This window comes from Macadamia integrifolia, unplaced genomic scaffold (genome assembly GCF_013358625.1).
Source record: "Macadamia integrifolia cultivar HAES 741 unplaced genomic scaffold, SCU_Mint_v3 scaffold1259, whole genome shotgun sequence".
NCBI classification, from domain to species: Eukaryota; Viridiplantae; Streptophyta; class Magnoliopsida; order Proteales; family Proteaceae; genus Macadamia; species Macadamia integrifolia.
The window spans coordinates 145,181-159,201 of NW_024868136.1; the positions used below are offsets into that span (position 1 = coordinate 145,181).

The window sequence follows — 14,021 nt, forward strand, 5'->3', positions numbered from 1 at the left end:
TTTCCACTTATTGTGGTTGTGTTTATTACCATATGAGGTGTTGGTTGAGTTGAAAATTTTCCTAGATGAGATGAGTGAAAAACTATCATCTTCAAAAATTGGTAAAATACTCTCTTGAATATTTAGGTCACTCTACATGAATTATTTGAATTCTAGACTTGTTTTATATATTTAGTACTATACTTGTTTTCTTTATTTTTGCAGTTTAACTTGATTTTTTTTTTTTTTTTAATTGATACTTACTAGGAGCATACTTGTAAAGATGGACCAAAAACTTCATTGTATTACTCCATTAGCTATTACTCTTGGGACAACTGATTTTGCCACTCCTACTAATGAGGGTTACATATCTGGGCCATCTAGTGTTATTGAGAAGGAGAAGGAAAAAGATAAGGATGAGATAGAGAAGCATAAAAAAAAAAAAATGAGAAAGGGGAGAAAAAAGAAAGTCATGTGGATGTAGAACTTTCTCAACCTAAGCGTCGAAAAACTACATCCAATATTTGGCTTGATTTTGAAAGGGTAGTTCATGGGGATAATAAGGTGTCAGCTACATGTAAACATTGTAAAAGGGTTTTTAATGGTTCAAGTGCTATGGGCACAACTCATTTAAATAGCCATAGGAGAACTTGTCCTAGAAAGACCCATAAGGATGTTGGTCAACAACTTTTATCAATTTCAAAACATGGTTCTGAGTCATCTAAGGTGGCAAATTATAAGTTTGATGCTAAGCTTACCCAAAAGCATTTTGCACGGATGATTGCCAAGCATGCTTATCCATTCAACATGGCTGAGCATGAATACTTTCAAATATATGCAAGTAGTTTGAATCCTATGGCTAAATTTTATTCAAGAAATACAATGAGGAAGGATGTAAATAATGTTTTTCAAGAGGAGAAGGAAAAACTATATGCAAATTTGGATAAGATGTCTTCTTATGTTAGTTTCACTACATATTTATGGACAGCAAATCATCAGAACCTTGGGTATTGTGTTCTTACGTGCCATTATATTGATGATGAGTGGAACTTAAATAAGAAAATACTTTCTCATAAAATGCTTCCAACTCCCCATACAAGTGAGAATATTAGTGAGCACATAAAGGCTCAACTATTAAATTGGAATCTTGATAAGAAAATTGGTTCCATTGCAGTAGATAATGCATCCACTAATGATGTTAGGATCAATAATCTAAAGCAATGGAATGGTCGTAAAGGAGCTTTGTTGCATAATAGTGAGATGTTTCATGTGCGTTGTACTACATATATTTTAAATCTTATTATTCAAGATGGGTTGGTGGAATTGAGAGATCCGCTAGTAAAGATTCGGGAAATGGCCAAGTGGGTAAATGCATATCACCATGGGAAGCACGCACTTTCACAGAGCACAAACCAAACCAGTTCTCATTCAAAATTAAAACATTCTCGGTTGTTCTCGGTTACAACCAATATATAGGGAAAAGTGAAGCCAAAAATGGAAACCAACTGACTAGGAAACAAATCAAAAAAAAAAGCTAGCTTAAAAGGAAAGAGATCCTACTGACTCCAAACTCCTACGTTCAAGTATGGAAAATAAAAGACAAAATAAGCTACTAATTTATTTCCAATCCTTGTTGAACCAAAACCCTGGGCTGGACCGGTCTTCTTGGCTCTTGGCTTCCAAAGCCGGTCATGCTAATCCAACCAGGCTAGTGCTCCAGTAGCATAACCTTCTTCAGATTCTGCCATTGACCTAAGCCCAACTATCTTCATCTCAAAGCTCTGTAGGGCCATGTAATTGGTGGCAAATTGAGTCGAGATGGCTCGTGCAAAATCCCCACTATACTTGCTCCTTAGTAACTGGATGTACACAAATGTAATCATTTGTCTTGCTGTGGTGACAAACAAGACAAGTCGGCTGTACCAAATCCCCTCTACATTTCATCCTCAATAACTGGAGGGCATATCCATGGTTGTACACAAAAGTGGTCGATTTTCTTTCTTTTTCAACTATATACTGTATTACGGTTTTCCTCATGTCCTTTAGCATGAGGTCGATGTAGTGGGCTGTACATGGCATCCAAAACAAGCTGATCCTGCCATTGTTCAGTAACCTTACTCCCACATTCTTGAAGTTACTGCCATTATCGGTCACCACATGCACCACATTCTCTACCTCCATGTTGTCTACGACCTGCTTCAGCAAATTGTAGATTTTGCATCCTTCTTATCCCTGGATGCATCCATTGACTTCAAAATTACCGTCCTACCATCATAATACATCATGATGTTGATGACGGACTGTCTAGTGGGTCGAGTTGAAAGATGGGAGAATGCATTGTCTCAATGCAGGTTGTCTAACAAAAAGAGTCTCTTTAGATGTCCCGACAAGATAGAATTCTACTTATGAAATGCTTCATAATGTTTTGGAGGTGAGAGAAGCATTTGAACGTTTAGTTGAATTAGATAACAATTTCAATAGATTGCCAACTAAAGAGGAGTGAGAGAAGTGCATAAAAATTAAGCAATGTTCAGAAAAAAATTTTGATGCCACAAAGCACATTTAAGGAAGCAAGTATCCTACTGCAAACTTTTACTTTAAGGATGTTAATGAAATTCGTCATAATTTGCTTCAGTGGGAAAAAAGTGACAAGAATTGTATCAATTCTATGGTTTTGACAATGAAACTAAAGTTTGATAAGTATTGGAGGTAAACCAATTTGTTTATGGCGTTTGGGTTATTCTTGATCCTCGCTACAAGATGGAACTCATTATTTTTGCTATGAATAAGATTCATGGGGATGATTGTGATTTCTATATTAAGAAGATCCAATATGACGTGGTTGACATCTATTCTGAGTATGTTAGTAAACTTAGTGAACCTTATGTCCTTAAACCTCGGGATTGCTCTAAACGTGTTCATAGCGATGAGAAGGAATCTTGTGATGAAAGTTCTAAGAAAGAATAAAAACTCAAGTTTGGAGGAGAGTTTAAGAAATTTGTACAAGATCGTTCTGGAGGTTTCATGAAATCTAGAAAGACTGAATGGGATTTATATCTAAAAGAGAGTTTATTTTCCATTGAAAATGATGAATATAGTTTTGATATTTTACAATGGTGGAAACATTATGGTCGTAAGTTTCCAATTCTTTCTATAATAGCTCGTGATATCTTAGCAATTCCAACGTCTACTATTGCCTCAGAATCTGCCTTTAATATTGGAAGTAGACTAATTACTGAAAATCGTTCGGGGCTACTTCTAAAGATTGTAAAAGCTCTAATTTGCTTGAGAGACTGGTTGCCATCATTTAAATATGGTAAGTGATTATAGAATTTATTATTTTTATCCATTGTAATGCTTATATAGTTCTTGTTTTTATACTAATACGTTTCTATTATTATTATTATTATTAATTTTTTTTTTTTTTGTATCAACTTCCACTGTGGATGGATAAGCATGACTATTAGGTTTTAGTTATTAGTGTTAGGTCTATTATAAGTAATCTTTGATCTCCATTTCTCATTCTTTTGACTATTGCTGAAACCTTGTAACTTGTAAGGTAGTGGTGTTTCAACAAATCTTATCCATCTCTATCTAATAGTTTTTGTAGGTTGATATTACTGGTTGGCTTAAACCTGAGTGAACAAGAACTCCAAAGCAGACATGGGTTTGAAAGTTTGTGCAGTCTTTATGGTGTTGAGCTAATTATTTACTTTGTTTATCTGAATCAATCTCTTGATAGTTGGCATGTCATATTCAACTTTCCTTTCCATTTATATTATTTGAATTGATGAATGCAAAAAAAAAAAAAAAAAAAAATCTTTGAAGGAAATCAAAAAATTTTGAGCTGTTCTTAGCAAGACAAGCATTGCTTCCATCTGATGGGAGTTTTTCTGGTCAAGTTCATAAGGTTGCTAATCTAATAGATAGTAGGTTTTACTTTTGAAATGTCAATCTTTTAAAATCTATTGTTTCAAAGAATGAGGTTAATGACTTAATGTTGGTCTTTGTATTCCTTTAAATTCGTCATATATATCTAATTCTTGGCTATGGATATTGATGAGATTTTTTGTTGTTCTATGTTTCCAAATGGTCCTCTTTCTATTATTTTTCAAGAGTCACGGGTTGAATCCACCAAAGTACTCATCCAGCTTGCATGCCTAGTTATACATTACATACATTCGTCATTGGAGTTGTCATCCTCCTCTTTTGGGTCAGAAAGAGAGCAAGACACAAGACTTGTATTGGTTTATTCTTTTAGTGGTTAGTGGTTTGAGATTAGGAGATGGGATGGAAGACTAGAAGTTAGAAAGGGACGTTGAATTTTTTTGATAATTTTTGTTTCTAAGATAGTGTCATGGCAACTTATATCCATGCATTCAAATTATTTTATATATGTTCTTTTTATTTTATGTTTAGGGGTTCTTCTCATTTCATCAAAACTAATATTCTCATAATTGTATTGGGTTTAACACCAAACTAATACGCTTTATAAAGCCATTTGAAGTTTTTTTTAATTAGCAATGTAGTTTATGCAGGCTGAACTAGATGATTTTCACGTGTACACTTAAAAGCAAATGCAAAAAAAAATTGAAATAATTAGTTAATCTATTAAGTAAATAATCGGTAAACGGATAGTAAATATCTGAATATTTGATATCTGTATGCTAAACAAATCGGACCAGATAATATCCGGAATCTGTTTATAATTCTAAATTCGAATATCATACCACTTTTATATGTCCGACAGATAATCGGATCGAATTTGAAAAACGGATTGCTAAACGAATTCGAATATAGATGATACCCTATTTGATTCGAATTTGGCCCGTTTATAGTCCTATATGTTTGGTAGCCAAGAAAAAAAATATATAAAAGCCATAATAAGACCAAAAAGAATAATTATACAATAATTTTTTATGTCTATCTATCACCTCAAATTCAATTTTTTTTTTCTTAGCTACCAAACATAGCCTAAAGTAAAAAAGAGATAACATTGTTATCCGGATTACAGATGGACATATTTACTAAAAAAATTAAAAAATAAAAGGATTATAGATGGACATAAAATATTTTCTAACCATAGCATTGTAAGCTATATTGGCTAAAAAAACAACCACTTCATTCTTAGGCCTAAGCCAAAAATAGAGACTAGGGGAATCCAAATTACTTTTCTAATTTAGCTACCTACACATGCTTTCCTTATTGCATTTTAAGCAAAGTAAATCCCTACTTTATCTCTCGTTAATTCTATTCTTTCCTTCTTCAAGATAGGTAAGTGAGGGAAAATTTAGTACATACCAGCTAGGTGATAAGTGGAGATGCCACATGGGCATGGGGTGAAACCACCTTGGATTTATTTAATTGTTAGGTAGTTGCCATGTTTTTAGTCATTTTAGTTATTGTATCCATTATTATAAGTGTTTTAGTGGGAATACGAAGTTAATGTTTTAGTGGGACATAATGGGGAGTGTCGTGGCTCTATGGCCAACTGGGGTGAAGTATGTAATTGTAAAGGAGTGCTATAAATTAGCTAGAGATTTAATAGAAAATGAGACTTTGAAATCCAATTAAACTCTTTGAGTTAAAGGTAGGCTTCCTCTATATGTCATACCTTGGGCTTAGTCTGTAAAGCTAAACATTTTTCCTATATTTTATATTTTTCTTTTTATTTTATTCTCTCATTCTATTTTCTCTATCTCCCCTCTTGTGTATGTAATAGATGGTATCAGAGTCAAGGATGAGAGAGAAGGGTCGAGATTTAAAAGCGATTGTGCGTTCACTTCACTTGGGGCAACATGAAATCATGGGAAAGCTTACTAACATCATGGAAAAGCTTACTATGGTGTTTGAAAATTTGTCATCCAACCATGCAATGGAAGAATCCTCAAACCAAGTGACCAAACCAAAAGAAGAAGTAGCCAATATTTTGCAACCGGCACAGCTAACATAGAAGAAAAAGAAGATGACAATAAAGAAGAAGGAGATGAACACGGAAAAGTTGAAGAAAAAGAAGGAGAAAAAGAAGGAAACGATGATGAAGAACAAAATGTCTTTCAAAGAGATATTATTCTCTGCAGTAAGGTTGGCATCCGCAAGATGATCATCTCAGCTTCATTAATTGGAATATTTCATAATAAACTATAGGACAAGGACATTTTTAAGGGGGAAAGAATGTTAGGTGAGAAAGTGGAGATGCCACATAGATATCGGGTGAAACCACCTTGGATTGATTTAATTGTTGGGTAGTTACCATGTTTTAAGTCATTTTAATTATTGTGTCCATTATCATAAGTGTTTTAGTAGGGATGGGAAGTTAATATTTTAGTGGGATATAATGGAGAATGTCGTGGCTCTATCTCCAACTTGGGTGAAGTATGTAATCGTGGATGAGTACTATAAATTAGCTAGAGATTTAATAGAAAGGGAGACTTTGAAATCCAATTAAACTCTTTGAGTTAAAGGTAGGGTTCCTCTATAAGCCAGACCTCAAGTTTGGTTCGTAAAGCTAAACACTTTTCATATCTTTTCTCCTATCTTTTCTATTTTCTTTTTTATTTTGTTCTCGTCCTATTTTCTCTCATCTCCCCTCTTGTGCATGTAACATAATCTCTTCTGCATGGATCCTTGTTACCTTTTTATAATTAATTTTTTTAATCTATACTTTTTATTACATATTACCTTTTCTTTTTATGTCCTTCGACACTAATTCGGTATGTAAGCGTAAAATTAGGTTGGCATCCTGGAACATTGGCTCTCTAACAGGTAAGAGTTTGGAATTGGTAGATGTTATATGGAGAAGATATTAATGTTGCATATATCCAAGAAACAAGATGGAAGGGTAGCAAAACAAAGGGGTTAGATAATTTTAAACTTTGATATTTGGGAGACGCAAGTGGGAGAGGTGGAGTGGGTATGGTAGTGGACAAGGACCTTAAGAACGAAATGTTGGATGTTCAAAGTATCGGAGATAGGATTCTCTCCATTAAACTAGGGCTAGGCAATGAGACTATCAGCATAGCCAGTGTGTATGCGCCACAAGCAAGACTGGATAATAGTGTTAAAGCACAGTTATGGGTGCACATGGATGACTTGGTGCAAGATTTTGGTCAGGGAGATAACTAGGGGTGTCAATCGGTCGGTCCAGCTCGGTTTTGGTCCGGGTTGAGTCGGTTTTGGTGTGGGAAAGCTGAAACCGAAATCGAAACCGAAACCGAACCAATAAGGAAATTTCGATTTCGGTGCGGTTTGGTTTCGATTTGTCTTTAGTGTCTTAAATCAGTTTGTAACCGGGTTGGTTTTGGTTTTTGGTCCAATTTGGATTCGACTTTCCATACAAATCTATGCAAATTTTGATTTTTTTAATTAATTTTGGAGTGTTTCGGTTTCTTACCGGTTTGGTTTCAGTTTCGGTCCGAGTTTTGAGCCGGTTTCGATTTGGTTTCGGGTTCATCCGATTTTCGGTGCGGTTCAGTTTGGTTTTGGGGTTGCAATACTCCAAACCAAACCAAACCAAACCAATAAGGCATCGGTTCGGTTTGGTCCGGGTTGTTATAGGTTCGATCTGGTCGATTTTACCGGTTCGGTTTAGGAATTGACACCCCTAGAGATAACTTTTTTATTAGAGGGGACCTTAAAGGACATGTGGGCAAGGATCGTAGAGGATTTGAAGAGGTACATGGAGGGTACGGAGTCGAATAGAGGAATGCATAAGGGATTTCAGTGTTAGACTTCACGAGATGACTTATGCATTGCAAACACAATTTAAAAAAAAAAAAAAAAAAAAAGAAGAAGAAGAAAAAGAAGAAAAAGAAGAAAATAAAAGAAAATAAAAGAAAATAAAAGAAAATAAAAGAACAAGAACATTTTGTTACATACAAAAGTGGACAACATGCAAGCCAAATTGATTACTCCTGACGAGAAGCTCTAACAAACTGTTGTGGAAAGATTATAAGGTTATCCCTAGGTAGATCTTGACTACTCAGCATCGACTATTGGTCTTGGATTTGTATTTCAGCACAAGACAACATAAGAAGAAGATGCAGTTCTATGCTAAGATAAAATGGGTGCGACTTCAAGGAACTCTTAAAAACCCGTTCACCGATAAAATGATTTTACAAGGAAAGTTGAATTTTAATGGAGATACTAACAAGATGTGAACTAAGATGACGACTTGTATTAAGAAAGTGGCTAAAGAAGTGTTCGGTACATCAAGGGTTTTTTGCCAAACATTAGACAGACTTGGTGGTGGGATGATAAGGTTCAGGTTGTCATTAATATGAAGAAGGAGTGCAATAAATCTTGGTAAAGGACTTAGGATGCAGAAGATAAAGTAAGATATTACATAGCCATAAAGGAAGCTAAGAAGATTGAGGGGAAAGCAAGGGCGAAAATTTATGATGCTATATATGAAAGCCTAAATAAAAGGGAAGGGAAAAAAGACATACAAGATTGCTAAAATAAGAGAAAGGATGAGCAGAAATTTGGACCACATTAGATGCATTAAAAGTGAGGATGGTATAGTACTTATACAAGATGAGGACATTACGAAGCAATGGGGTATTGTTTTCACAATTTTCTAATTGGAGAAACCTCGACTAACAGGAGGAAATTGGATGTGGGGGGATTGGACATCAAACCAACCACCTTAAGGATAACTTCTACAGGTTGGCAAAATGGAAATTAAAGAGGCCCTACGAAGGGTGAAGGTAGTTAAAGCACTTGGACCAGATGAGATTCCTATTGAAGTAAGTGTTTAGGATTTATGGGATTTCTTGGCTAACTAAACTATTTAACAATGTTTTGATTACAAAGAAAATACCGGATGATTGAAGGAGAAGTATTGTAGTCCTGATTTATAAGAACAAAGGTGGTATCCAGGACTGTAAAAACTATAAAGGTATTAAACTAACAGGATATACCATGAAACTTTGGGAAAAAGTCATTGAAACACACCTAAGGATAAAAACTAAGATTCCAGAGAACCAATTTGGTTTTATGCTAGGGAGATCTACTGTGATACCCTACTTTCTAAACCCGATCTAATTATCCGTATTGACTTGGTTTGATCATGTAGAGGCTAAACCGAAGCAAACTGACGTAAGTATCATATGGAACATGGTAGCAAGAGTGACCTTGAACTTGGGTTGGCCTGACATGACCGAGTAGGTACCAAGTGCAATATGTGCACCCAAGCTTTACACTTGCACACACCACGAGGCCATGTACAAGAAGTAAAGGTACATACTAGTATTTGTGGGTGCCAATGTAATTTAATTATATGTGGAAATTTATTCTCATTGAAGCCTAAGTGGAGCACTAACAAATGAGAATACCCACCTGAGATATACCCATCTGAGATATACTCACCTGAAATATACTCACATGAGAATACCAACCTGAGATATACCCACCTGAGATGGTACCCACCTATGATTAAAAGATATTTTGGGGGTTCAGGTATAAAAGGGGGGGAGACATTTATTGTCTTCTCCCTCATTAATGATAGTTGTTCGGTGGGAGAGTTAAGAAGAGAGAGAAAGAAAAAGAAAGGGAAAAGGAAGAAAAAGAAGAAAGAAGAAGGGAAATCAACCGTAGAGCTTCACCGGAGCTGGGTCTTGGTATTTTGAGCCCGGATTAATGATCAGCCCATCGAGATCTTCGATTTGAAGTAGGTATTATACATATTCTAAGGATTCTTGGGAAAACCCTCTTTTTGATTTTTGGGAAAGAACCCACTTCAATCTCGCTAATCCTATTTGGGTAATCGAAACTAAGGTCTAACAGAAGGTGTGTACAATGATTTTGAAGGATTTGGATGAAGTGTTGGTGAAGATCTAGAGTTTTGAGAGTTTTTGAGCTAAAGAAGTGAAATTTGGGGTTTCAATGGTATTCGTGAGAAAGAGGTAAAAATCTCCATTTTTCTTTTGATTTGATCTTAGATCTAGGTTGATGATACATGATTGGACCTTAGATGAGTGATTTGAGTCACTGAATCGACCCCAAAGAAGTTCCCCAAGCCGGAGAGAAGATGGGAAAGATGATAGAAGAATTTCATTTCAAGACTGGGGGTGTTCAAACCCACCTGTCTTTGGGTCTCTGGCCCACCTGTGTTCCCTGAACTCAATTTCTGAGCCTCTGGTGTAACTGGCAGGTATAAGACCGATGGGCTCCAAGGCTTGCCTGTCTTGACTCATGCCCACCTATCTTTCCAGAATACCCAGAATGGGTCCAAATTTGATGAGTAATCCCCATTTTTTTATTCTAAACCTAATTTTAGTGTTCAAACATGATGATTTTGACCCCAAAATAATGAAATGATAAACTATTATGTTTATGATAGGTTACACTCATTATACGCGTACCCACACATTGGATTTCTTACGTATCGGGTACAAGCACCGTGTACATATACAAGTAAGTGGGGAGTGGACTTTGATTTAACTTCAGAATATTTATGCATCACTTAACATGTGTTAGTCTAGTCATGTCATCATGTCACTTGTGTGTAGATTAATCATCACATATGCCATATCACGCATTGTATGTGCATTTACATAACATAATATGTTTTGCTTTATGATGTATACCCTTTATGTCTTGATGTATGTGATGGAGGAATTTCATTTGGATATAATATGCATGCTAGATTAGATACCGTAGACGGCTTGGAAACGAGTGCATGGTGGCTCATGGAATGAGACGCAGTGCCATCATGTAATCGTACTATGCTCATAAAGAGGCATACTAAGATTTGATTTACCCCTTTGTGCTACGACCCTTTCCAATAGGGGTTTATGTGTTGGGGGACCACTGAGGGGAAGCATCAGGTTGAGGTTGTTGAACTCCTACAGTGGTTAGAATTATGCACGACTAATCGCTAGGACAGTTGGTAACTCCGGTGGTATATTCAGAGGGCCGATCGTACTGCTTTTATTTTGGGTGAAGTCACCCATTTACTTTCTGTCATTTAGATTTTCTGGAGTTGGCTTGCATTTTAAATTCTAGTACCAACGGTGGGCCTTCTCCGACAACCCAATGGGCGTATCGCGAGATAGGGTCCACGGCTCGTACCCGGGGCATACGTGTACTGTGGTTGTGAGTAGCACATAGCCTATGATCTATTAATGTTGTTAGGCTAATAGGATTAAAATGAATTGCATACATATATGTGCATTTGTATTATGACTGTTGTGTGGTCTTCCTTTCTACTTATTGGGCTAGTGAGCTCATTCCACATGCACAACTCTTTTTAAGTGATTTTGCAGGTTACTAGCTTAAAGATCAGGAGTCGGGTCCCACTGTAGAGTTTTCCTCCGATGACTGGTGGGTCCTTGATGAGTTCAAGCATGGTGCTAATTGAATGTGCAAGGATTGTGCTGCATAGCTGCAGTGACTCTAGAGTGATTCTTTTTTATTTTTTTGATGTACTCCCTTTTGATGACTTGATGCTTAAATTGTTATATTTTTGTATATATATCATGCCTTCAGGCCTAAATGTATATAACTTTTATAACTCAATTTGGGTATCAAGTATTTAGGAAACAATTACATGTATTATTATAAACAAGTCTTCAGCTGAAAATACAGGTCTGATCTTAGTTTAGTGGATGTATATTGTATTGTAGTTACTTTATTATTGATCCTGGTAGGTTTGTGAGTTAACCAGAGTTAACTCGGTCACCAGCTCAATTTTATGCGAGTGGGGTGTGATAACGGTGGTATCAGAGTGCGATGCTCTACCTGCCTACAACATACTACTTAGACCCCATAGAAACTATAATAGGTATGGGGTGGGTGAAGATAAAAGCCTTATAAAAGTTAAAAAAATATTTATTTAAATGTAAAATTTGCACCCTTTACATTTCATGGCATGCATGCATTGATAGTATGAATTCTAGTTAACTAGTTTTGAATTTGTCATAATTGAATTTACTTGTTAGTGGAAATTTTAACAAAATTTTGACAGCATAAAGGCGTAAAATGAGAAAACCAAAAATTTTTAACATGAAACCTAATAGATAACAAAAATGATATGATAATAACATATGATGACCGACACAACCACCATCAAATCACACAGTTTAATATAAGCAAACCATTCAGAAATTTATAAGTACTACCATAATCACAATTCAAACTCTAAGTACACAAATGAAATAAATTACAAAATAGATGGCAGATGCCATCATTGCTTAAAGCTATACTAGTCTGATCATGCAAGTAAAGCAGGAAAGTCAACTATGAAACCCAAAATAGTTAAGACTATCAGATAAAGCTAAAATTCAAGTAGGAATGACAAGTAAAAGGTTAGAAGAGGCTAATAGGTCATCAGCCTAAATCACTAGTTAGAGTCGTCGCTAGAGACATCAAAAGGATTTTTCCTTAGTGAACCCTAGAGTCGATACCAAGACGCGTGTCCCAATGAGTAAATCGATCATGGAGGCACACCACCCTCCTTTGTACACATCGGACATCAATAGAGATCACCCCAGAAGAGTGGTACATATCCCAGGTGAGTCGCTAAAACCTGGACTCCATCTCTCTGAACTGTCTCCACATCTGGAGCTCTCTGCTGGTGTTCTCATCCACTCTCCTGAGAAGCTCCTGCTCCCTGGCCACACTTTCTTCAAGCTTGTAAGCTCAGCCTGACCCTCCCTTAAGGTCCTCAACTCTGATAGTATATCCTGTAGGACAGGTGCCTCTCCAGTAGGTGGCGGAGCCATGGGTTGTGTGCCAGAAGCACTAAGGATATCTGGGCCACTAGCTCTAGCTGATATGGAACTCCCAGCTCCATAGAAAGCTAGATCTGCTACCCTAGTATCCAATGGCACCTCCTCTAAAACCTCCTCTCTGATATCCTCATGATCAAGTACCCCCTGGAAACCCTCCTCCTGGTACGGGAAATAACCCTGGTCATCTCTATTATGCTCATCCTCATCCATGGGCACACCCACCTCATGCTCTACATCCTCCTCCCCCTGCTCCTCGGCTACCTGTGGCTCTACCATCAAGGCATGCAAGTTCATCTGCCTCACGTTCCTTTCAGTGAACTTGTCCCTTGGGACCTTTCCCACCTACCCAAAAAGGTTAACTACAAAATGCTCAAAGACTCGAGTAAGAGCTCTACCATAGGGAAAGTTTGTGTCCTCTGGATGCATGGCGTGGTGGTGCATAGACCTCAGCATGAAGTAGGGAAGGCATAGTCTAGGTACATTGCCCTCAAGGGTAGACAGCAGGCAGGCAGCCAAGTAGGTAGGCATAAAACCCACCTGATTCCTATGACCACTCCTAGGAGCTAGGTTGAACTGCACCAATCTGGAAAATACCCTGCCCTCAGGGGAAAAGTCTAACTCAGATGCAGGTCTCGCTCGTGAGCCACTGATCACCTCATAGATGTGCTCCTGCATGTCCTGGCTCATCAGTGGGCCTATGCCTCTGGTCCTAAGACGACTGTAGTAGGGAATACCCTCTGAAGAGATACCCAAAATCTCTGCTAGTCGATCCACAGTAAGAATGATCTCCACACCCTTCGCCATACTAATTATGGCAAACCCCCCTTCCTCCTTGGTAGCCTCAAGGTTGTAATAGAACTTTCTCACCAAGCCCTCTTAGCACGGTCGGTCGATGTTGAGGATAGACTCCCAACCAAGAGCGAAAAGCCTCTCCAAGAGGTGAATGCGGGAAAAATATTCCATAACCACCTATTCCTCGAACATCACAGGTAGTGAGTGGAAAGTAGGATGCAACTCTTGAACTATAGAAGACCATCTCATCATAGTTGGATGGGTCTTCAGAATCCTCCCATTCTCTAGATGGAGATGGGGCTGAAGAGCTAGACCCCACCTATTTCTTCTTGGCCTTGGAAGCTTTCCACTTCCTTGATGAATCCACAAGTTCCTTGCCTTTTCGTGGTGGCATCTTGAAAATGCAAAGAAAATAGATAAGCACATGATGTAAAATAAGAAGTTAAAGTATAAGGAGTACCAAGTTGAGACAGATAATAGAAATGGAATCAAAGAAATGAATATAATGAGCTATGA

General features: G+C 37.2%; 1 long non-coding RNA gene across 1 annotated transcript; it reads left to right on the forward strand.

The window, feature by feature from the left end:
• Positions 1-9,543: 9,543 nt before the first annotated feature.
• On the forward strand, positions 9,544-11,593 carry LOC122063236. Its single transcript, XR_006135273.1, has 2 exons — positions 9,544-10,395; positions 11,247-11,593. It is a non-coding gene; the product is annotated as an uncharacterized LOC122063236 (long non-coding RNA).
• The last annotated feature ends 2,428 nt before the right edge of the window (positions 11,594-14,021 follow it).